At 48.1% G+C, this 10,000-nt stretch overlaps 1 pseudogene across 1 annotated transcript in view; it reads right to left on the reverse strand.

Moving 5' to 3' along the window:
- The window catches only part of LOC144598341 (transcription factor COE3-like), a 167,578-nt pseudogene that overhangs the window by 136,672 nt on the left and 20,906 nt on the right, over nucleotides 1-10,000 (reverse strand). The window contains exon 4 of the transcript XR_013547852.1: nucleotides 3,313-3,368. The product of XR_013547852.1 is annotated as a transcription factor COE3-like (transcript). The remainder of the gene's footprint in view (nucleotides 1-3,312; nucleotides 3,369-10,000) is intronic.

Here is a 10,000-nt window from a genome sequence, read left to right on the forward strand (position 1 = left end):
TGTGCGAGGGAAGAATGAATTGGAATGCACATCTGTCTTGATAGCTGGTATCTCAAATTTAGATTTAGAGATACAGCGCGGAAACAGGCCCTTCGGCCCACCCTCTCCGCGCTGCCCAGTGATCCCCGCACATTAACACTATCCTACACCCACTAGGGACAATTTATTTTTACACATTTGCCCAGCCAATTAACCTACATACCTGTACGTCTTTGGAGTGTGGGAGGAAACCGAAGATCTCGGAGAAAACCCGCGCAGGTCACGGGGAGAACGTACAAACTCTGTACAGACGGCACCCGTAGTCGGGATTGAACCTGGGACTCCGGCGCTGCATTCGCAGTAAGGCAGCAACTCTACCGCTGCGCCACCGAATTGAATCGAATGCCCTCGTCTACTCCTGTAGATGTGGTAATCTATGTCGAGCTGACTATTTAACATTTTGTAAAATCAGGTCAAACGGTGGGCTTTACGTCTGCCTTGGAGAGTGTTCTCATAAGACATAGGAGCAGAATTAGGCCATTCGGCCCATCGCGTCTGCTCCACCATTCAATCATGGCTGATCTATCTTCCCCTCTCAGCCCCATTCTCCTGCCTTCTCTCCATTACCATTGACACCCTTATTTTTTAGTTTAGTCTCGATTAATTTGGAGATATAGCACAGAAAAAGGCCCTTCGGCCCTCCAAGTCCGCACCGCCCAGCGATCCCCGCGCATTAACACTATCCTACAGACACTAGGGACAAGTTATATTTACACCACGCTTATTAATCTACAAAACTCTCCGCCTTTGGAGTGTGGGAGGAAACTGAATATATCGGAGAAAACCCACGCTGGTCAAGGGGAGAACGTACAAACTCCGTACAGACAGCACCCGTAGTCAGGATCGAACCTGGGTCTCTAGCGCTGTGAGGCAGCAACTCTACCGCTGCGCCACCGTGCCGACCGTACTAATCAAGAATCTATCTGAAGAAAGGTCTCGCCCGAAACGTCACCTATTCCATTCCTTCAGAGATGCTGCCTGTCCCACTGAGTTACTCCAGCATTTTGTGTCTGTGAATGCATTCAAGAGAGAGCTGGATAGAGCTCTTAAAGATAGCGGAGTCAGGGGGTATGGGGAGAAGGCAGGAACGGGGTACTGATTGAGAATGATCAGCCATGATCACACTGAATGGTGGTGCTGGCTCGAAGGGTCGAATGGCCTCCTCCTGCACCTATTGTCTATTGCCTATTGCCTATTGTCTATTGAATCTATCAAAGATGGATAAAATAGGTTTAGCGGGATATGGGGTGAAGGGCAGGCAGGTGAGACTGGTGCGGATGGGGCATGTCGGCTGGCATGGGCAAGTTGGGCTGAAGGGCCCGTTTCCACTCTATGATTCTATGACAACTTCCCCTGTTATCAGCCTGTCCATAAGCACGGGTTCAGTCCCAATCTTTGCAGACGTTGGACATTTCTCTAGAGTTTGGAGATCGGTGCAGATTGAGTGGTGGACTCAGATGTGAAAGTGGCATTTAATAGGCCTTTGGCTAGGCACAGGGATAAGCAGGGAATGAAGGGTAATTGGAAGCTGCAACAAACGCTGGCTTTGACACCAGTGACATCGGGCGGCAACAGTGGCGCAGCGGTAGAGTTGCCGCCTCTCAGCGCAGCGAACCCCGGGTCCGATCCTGACTACGGGTGCTGTCTGTACGGGGTTTGTACGTTCTCCCCCTGACACCTGTGTGGGTTTTCTCCAGGTGCTTCGGTTTCCTGTGCGGCACGGTGGCGCAGCGGTAGAGTTGCTGCCTTACAGCAAATGCAGCGCCGGAGACTCAGGTTCGATCCCGACTACGGGCGCCGTCTGTACGGAGTTTGTACGTTCTCCCCGTGACCTGCGTGGGTTTTCTCCGAGATCTTCGGTTTCCTCCCACACTCCAAAGACGTACAGGTATGTAGGTTAATTGACTGGGCAAATGTATAAATTGTCCCTAGTGAGTGTAGGATAGTGTTAATGTGCGGGGGTCGCTGGGCGGCGCGGACTCGGTGGGCCGAAGGGCCTGTTTCCACGCTGTATCTCTAAATCTAAAAATCTCCCACTCTCCAAAGACGTACAAGTTTGTAGTTTAATAGGCTTCAATAAAAGAAAATTGTAAATTGTCCCAACTTTCCTCCCGACATACATCAGGCTATTAAACACTACCACCTCCAATAAGCACTGACATTCATGAATGAATGACTAAGTTTACTGGCCAAGTATGTGCAGATACAAGGAATGTGCCTTGGTGCCCCGCTCACAAATAACGACACAAACATACAGTTAACAATTAAGAATAAAGCATAAACACATCAAAACAATAAGGATAGAACATCACGGTCTAAACATGTGGGTGAAAATAAACCACAGCATAAAAGAGACTTCAGACTTTGGTTATTGAGTAGAACTACCACTCGTGGGGAAAAAAGCTATATACACACACACACAGATTGTTTGTGTGTGTGTGTGTTTGTGTGTGAGTGTGTGTGTGTGTGTGTGTGTGTGTGTGTGTGTGTGTGTGTGTGTGTGTGTGTGTGTGTGTGTGTGTGAGTGTGTGTGTGTGTGTGTGCGTGTGTGTGTGTGTGTGTGTGTGTGTTTGTGTGTGTGTGTTTGCGTGTGTGTGTGTATGTGCGTGTATGTGTGTGTGCGTGTGTGTGTGTGCGTGTATGTGTGTGCGTGTGTGTGTGTGTGGGGTGCATGTGTGTGTGTGTGTGTGTGTGTGTGTGTTTGTGTGTGCGTGTGTGTGTGTGTGTTTGTGTGTGTGTGTTTGCGTGTGTGTGTGTGTATGTGCGTGTATGTGTGTGTGTGTGTGTGCGTGTGTGGGGTGCGTGTGTGTGTGTGTGTGTGTGTGTGTTGTACACACATTGAACTTTTTTCCTTGTTTATTATATTGCTTGTGCTGCTGCAAGTGAGATTTTCATTGTCCTATCTGGGACACATGACAATAAAACACTTTTAGACAATAGACAATAGGTGCAGGAGGAGGCCATTCGGCCCTTCGAGCCAGCACCGCCATTCAATGTGATCATGGCTGATCATTCTCAATCAGTACCCCCGTTCCTGCCTTCTCCCCATACCCGCTGACTCCGCTATCCTTAAGAGCTCTATCTAGCTCTCTCTTGAATGACTCCTGGCTCTCGTGTGCTAGTGTACAGGGCGATCGCTGGCCGGCACGGACTCAGTGGGCTGAAGGGCCTGTTTCCCGCGCTGTATCACCAAAGATTAAAGTTCCAAGGCACATCGTACAGAAGGACACTGAGTATTGAAGCACAACACATCAGATGCAGCAAGAATCTTACCTGTTTAGTCATGGAGTCTATCAACCTTACGAATAAATCTTGCTCTGTTCGTATTCCTATGTAGAAGACGGAGGGGAGGAAGAAGCAAAGAAGAAATTAATATTATTTTTGTTCATATATCACTGAGCTACAGGGAGAGGCTGAACAGGCTGGGACTCTATTCCTTGTGAGTGCAGGAGGATGAGGACTGATCTTAAACAGGTGAATAAAATCATGAGAGGAATAGATCGGGGAGACGCACTCAGTCTCTTGCCCAGAGTAGGGGAATCGAGGACCAGAGGACATAGGTTGAAGGTGAAGGGGAAAGATTTAATCGGAACCTGAGGGGTCACTTTCTCGCACAGAGTGTGGTGGGTGTATGGAACGAGATGCCGGAGGAGGTTTTTAGATTTAGAGATACAGCGCAGAAACAGGCCCTTCGGCCCACCGGGTCCGCGCCGCCCAGCGATCCCCGCACACTAACACCCACTAGGGCCAGTTTTTACATTTGCCCAGCCAATTAACCTACAAACCTGCATGTCTTTGGAGTGTGGGAGGAAACCGAAGATCTCAGAGAAAACCCACACAGGTCACGGGGAGAACGTGCAAACACCGTACAGACGGCGCCCGTAGTCAGGATCGAACCTGAGTCTCCGGCGCTGCATTCACTGTAAGGCAGCAACTCTACCGCTGCGCCACCGTGCCGCCACTGAGGTAGTTGAGGCTGGGACTATCCCAACGTTTGAGAAACAATTAGACAGGTACATGGATAGGACAGGTTTGGAGGGATATGGAGCAAGCGCAGGCAAGTGGGACTAGTGTAGATGGGGCATGTTGGTCTGGGTTGGCAAGTTGGGCCGAAGGACCTGTTTCCACGCTGTCTCTGACTATATTAGAACTCTTTCTCAATTTGTGTAACATAGAAATACACTGGAACAGGCCCTTCAGTCCACAACGTCCATGCCGACCGTGATGGTTTAAATCTATCTCCTGGGGGGGGGGGGGAGAAGGAGGGAGGATGAGGGGGAGTGGGGTGGGGGAGGGGAGGGAGGGGGAGAGGGAGGGGGTGGGGGAGGGGGGGGGGATGAGGGGGAGGGGGGGGAGGGGGAGGGGGTAGAGGAGGAGACAATAAACAATAGACAATAGGTGCAGGAGTAGGCCATTCGACCCTTCGAGCCAGCACCGCCATTCAATGTGATCATGGCTGATCATTCTCGGAGGTATGTGTTGAGGAGCACTTTGGGTCTAGTGATCATAATGCCATTAGTTTCAATATCATTATGGAGAAGGTCAAATCTGGACCAAGGGTTGAGATTTTGGATTGGAGAAAGGCTAATTTTGAGGAGATGAGAAAGGATTTAAAAGGAGTGAAATGGAAATTGTTGTTTAATGAAAAGGATATAATAGAGAAATGGAGGATATTTAAAGGTGAAATTTTGAGAGTACAGAGTCTTTATGTCCCTGTTCGGTGGAAAGGAAAGAATAATAATTTGAAAGAGCCGTGGTTTTCCAGGGAAATTGGACACTTGGTTCGGAAAAAGAGGGAGATATACAATAAATATAAGCGGCAGGGAGTAAATGAGGTTCTTGAGGAATATAAAGAATGTAAAAGGAATCTTAAAAAGGAAATTAGAAAAGCGAAAAAAAGATATGAGGCTGCTTTGGCAAGTAATGTAAAAGTAAACCCCAAGGGGTTCTACAGATATGTCAATAGCAAAAGGATAGTGAGGGATAAAATTGGTCCATTAGAGAGTCAGAGTGGACAGCTATGTGCTGAGCCGGAAGAAATGGGGGAGATATTAAACAATTTCTTTTCTTCGGTATTTACCGAGGAGAAGGATATTGAATTATGTGAGGTAAGCGAAACAAGTAGAGTAGTGATGGAAATTAGGATGATTAAAGAAGAGGAGGTACGGACACTTTTGAAGAATATAAAAGTGGATAAGTCTCCAGGTCCTGATAGGATATTCCCTAGGACATTGAGGGAAGTTAGTGCAGAAATAGCAGGGGCTATGACGGAAATATTTCAAACGTCATTAGAAACAGGGATGGTGCCGGAAGATTGGCGCATTGCGCATGTTGTGCCTTTGTTTAAAAAAGGTTCTAAAAGTAAACCTAGCAATTATAGACCTATTAGTTTGACGTCTGTGGTGGGAAAATTAATGGAAAAGATACTTAGGGACAATATATATAATTATTTGGATAATCAAGGCCTGATTAGAAACAGTCAACATGGATTTGTGCCTGGAAGGTCATGTTTGACTAATCTTCTTGAATTTTTTGAAGAGGTTACCAGGGAAATTGATAAGGGCAAGGCTGTGGATGTTGTCTATATGGACTTCAGTAAGGCATTTGACAAGGTTCCACATGGAAGGTTGATTAAGAAGGTTAAATCGTTGGGTATTAATAGTGAGGTTGCAAGATGGATTCAACAATGGCTGAATGGGAGATACCAGAGGGTAACGGTTGACAATTGTATGTCAGGTTGGAGGCCAGTGTCTAGTGGAGTGCCCCAAGGATCTGTGTTGGGTCCACTGTTGTTTGTCATTTACATTAATGATCTGGATGATGGTGTGGCAAATTGGATTAGTAAATATGCAGATGATACTAAGATAGGTGGAGTAGTTGATAGTGAGGTGGCAAATTGGATTAGTAAATATGCAGATGATACTAAGATAGGTGGAGTAGTTGATAGTGAGGTAGATTTTCAAAGTCTACAGAGAGACTTGGGCCTTTTGGAAGGGTGGGCTGAAAGATGGCAGATGGAGTTTAATGCTGATAAGTGTGAGGTGCTGCATTTTGGTAGGACAAATCAAAATAGGATGTACAGGGTAAATGGTAGGGAATTGAGGAATGCAGTGGAACAGAGGGATCTGGGAATAACTGTGCATTGTTCCCTGAAGGTGGAATCTCATGTGGATAGGGTGGTGAAGAAGGCGTTTGGTATGCTTGCCTTTATAAATCAGAGCATCGAGTATAGAAGTTGGGATGTAATGTTGAAATTGTACAGGGCATTGGTGAGGCCGAATCTGGAGTATGGTGTGCAGTTCTGGTCGCCAAATTATAGGAAGGATGTCGACAAAATGGAGAGTGTACAGAGGAGATTTACTAGAATGTTGCCTGGGTTTCAGCACTTAGGCTACAGAGAGAGGTTGAACAGGTTGGGTCTTTATTCTTTGGAGCGTAGAAGGTTGAGGGGGGACTTGATAGAGGTTTTTAAAATTATGAGAGGGACGGACAGAGTTGACGTGGGTAGGCTTTTCCCTTTGAGAGTGGGGAAGATTCCAACAAGGGGACATAGCTTCAGAATTGAGGGACAAAGGTTTAGGGGTAACATGAGGGGGAACTTCTTTACTCAGAGGGTTGTGGCTGTATGGAATGGGCTTCCGGTGGAAGTGGTGGAGGCTGGCTCGATTTTATTATTTAAGAGAAAATTGGATAGGTATATGGATAGGAGGGGATTGGAGGGTTATGGTCTGAGTGCAGGTAGATGAGACTAGGTCAGGGAGAATGGTCGGCGTGGACTGGTAGGGCCGGACAGGCCTGTTTCCATGCTGTAGTTGTTATATGTTATATGTTATATGTTAGTACCCAGTTCCTGCTTTCTCCCCATACCCTCTGACTCCGAATAGGGAGGAGGGGGGATGAGGGGGAGGGAGAGGGGGAGGATGAGGGGAAGGGGGAGGGGGAGGATGTGGGGGAGGGGAGGTGGGGGGGGAGGGGAGGGAGGATGAGGGGAGGGGTTGGGGGAGGGGAGGGAGGAGGGGGGAGGGGAGGGAGGATGAGGGGTAGAGGGTGGGGGAGGGGAGTGGGAGGAGAGGGGGAGGGGAGGGAGGAGGAGGAGAGGGGGAGGGTGGAGGGGAGGGAGGATGAGGGGAAGGGGAGGGGGAGGGGAGGGGAGGGAGGATGAGGGGAAGGGGAGGGGGAGGGGAGGGGAGAGGGAGGGGGGAGGGGTAGGGGGGGAGGATGAGGCGGAGGGGAGGGGAAGGGAGGGGGAGGGGGAGAATGAGGGGGAGGGGAGGGGAGGAGGGGGAGGGAAGGGAGGGAGGATGAGGGGGAGGGGAGGGGGAGGGGGAGGGGGAGGGGAGGGGGAAGGAGGGGGAGAGGGGGGAAGGGGGGGAGGAGAGAGTGCTGCACCATTGCAGGAGAGGTTTTGGGCCCAACGGGTCCACTTGGTCTAATCTACATTTTGCCCCTCTCACCCTCAGGCTACGCCCACCAGTCTTTACATTTCCAGACACGAGGCACTGGAGTAACTCAGCGGGTTAGGCAGCATCTCTGGAGAACAGGAACAGGTGACATTTCGGGTCGGGACCCTTCTTCAGACTTTCGTATCTGTTTTTGTAAAAACCAGTCTCTACAATTCCTTGTTTTTACTTCGGCGTTGCTTTAAGGTGAGAGGGGCAAAGCTTAAAGGAGATGTTGCGCGGAAACGTTTCTTTACACAGACCGCCTGGAGGGTGCCTGGAACATGCTGCTGGGGTGTGGTGGTTAAGGCAGACACCATAGTTCATAAGTTCATAAGTTCTTAAGTTGCTAGGAGCAGAACTAGGCCATTCGGCCCGTCAAGTCTACTCCGCCATTCAATCATGGCTGATCGATCTCTCCCTCCTCACCCCATTCTCCTGCCTTCTCCCCATAACCCCTGACACCCGCACTAATCGAGAATCTATCTATCTCTGCCTTAAATATATCCACTGACTTGGCCTCCACAGCCTTCAGTGGCAATGAATTCCACAGATTCACCACCCTCTGACTAAAAAAATTCCACCCCATCTCCTTCGTAAAGAAACATCCTTCAATTCTGAGGCTGTGACCTGTAGTCCTAGACTCTCCATTCGGCCCAACTTGTCCACACCGGCCAACAATGTCCCAGCTACACTGGTCCCACCTGCCCGTGTTAGGGTCCGTATATCTCCAAACCTGTCCTATCCATGTACCTGTCTAACTGTTTCTTAAACGTTGGGATAGTCCCAGCCTCAACTACCTCCTCTGGCAGCTCGTTCCATACACCCACCACCCTCTGTGTGAAAAAGTTACCCCTCGGATTCCTATTAAATCTTTTCCCCTTCACCTTGAGCCTGTGTCCTCTCCACCTCCACTCTATCCAGGCCTTTCACTTCATCAACAATCAGTCTGAAGAAGGTCCCAACCCAAAACGTCACCTGGAGAAAAGGAATAGGTGATGTTTCGAGTCGAGACCCTTCTTCAGATAGGTCGTTTCTCGACCTGAAACGTCACCTATTCTTTTTCGCCAGAGATACTGCCTGACCCGCTGAGTTACTCCAGCACTTTATGTCCATCTGTGTATTAACCAACATTAGTGCTTCCTTATTTCCTCTTCTCTCTCTCTCTCTCTCTCTCTCTCTCTCTCTCTCTCTCTCTCTCTCTCTCTCTCTCTCTCTCTCTCTCTCTCTCTCTCTCTCTCTCTCTCTCTCTCTCTCTATTACACTGTTGTTTTTTGCTTTTATGTGTATGTACGTGTACGCATATGTGTTTATTTGTTTTTATGTGTACGTACGTGTATGTATATGTGCTTGGATGTATATCTATATATATCCATGCACACGTACATATATGTGTGTGTGTGTGTGTGTGTATGTGTATATAGAGGTTGTGTGAGTGGAATGCATGTCAGATGCAGTTTAATGTGGATAAATGTGAGTTTATCTACATTGGTGGTAAGAATAGGAAGGCAGATTATTATCTGAATGGTGTCAAGTTAGGAAAAGGGGACGTGCAACGAGATCTGGGTGTCCTAGTGCATCAGTCACTGAAAGGAAGCATGCAGGCAGTGAAGAAAGCCAATGGAATGTTGGCCTTCATAACAAGAGGAGTTGAGTATAGGAGCAAAGAGTTCCTTCTGCAGATGTACAGGGCCCTAGTGAGACCGCACCTGGAGTACTGTGTGCAGTTTTGGTCTCCAAATTTGAAGAAGGACATTCTTGCTTTTGAGGGCGTGCAGCGTAGGTTTACTAGGATAATTCCCGGAATGGCGGGACTGTCGTATGTTGAAAGACTGGAGCGACTAGGTTTGTATATACTGGAATTTAGAAGGATTAGAGGGGATCTTATTGAAACATATAAGATTATTAAGGGATTGGACATGCTAGAGGCAGGAAACATGTTCCCGATGTTGGGGGAGTCCAGAACCAGGGGCCACAGTTTAAGAATAAGGGGTAGGCTATTTAGAACAGAGATGTGGAAAGACTTTTTCACTCAGAGAGTTGTGAATCTGTGGAATTCTCTGCCTCAGAAGGCAGTGGAGGCCAATTCTCTGAATGCATTCAAGAGAGAGCTAGATAGAGCTCTTAAGGATAGCGGAGTCAGGGGGTATGGGGAGAAGGCAGGAACGGGGTACTGATTGAGAATGATCAGCCATGATCACGGTGAATGGCGGTGTTGGCTCGAAGGGCTCCATCCTGCACTGTTGTATATTGTGTATTTTACACACACTGAACATTTTCCTTGTTTATTATGTTGTTTACAGTGCACCATGTTTACATATTCTGTTGTGCTCCTGCAAGTAAGAATTTCATTGTTCTATCTGGCACACACGACAATAAAACACTCTTGAATCTTGACCCTTTCTATGCCACTGTTAAGGATGGGTTATTGTGTACAGTTTTAGTCTCCTAATTTGAGGAAGGACATCCTTGTAATTGAGGCAGTGCAGCGTAGGTTCACGAGGTTAATCCCTGGGATGGCA

This window comes from Rhinoraja longicauda, chromosome 1 (genome assembly GCF_053455715.1).
Source record: "Rhinoraja longicauda isolate Sanriku21f chromosome 1, sRhiLon1.1, whole genome shotgun sequence".
Classification (NCBI taxonomy): domain Eukaryota; kingdom Metazoa; phylum Chordata; class Chondrichthyes; order Rajiformes; family Arhynchobatidae; genus Rhinoraja; species Rhinoraja longicauda.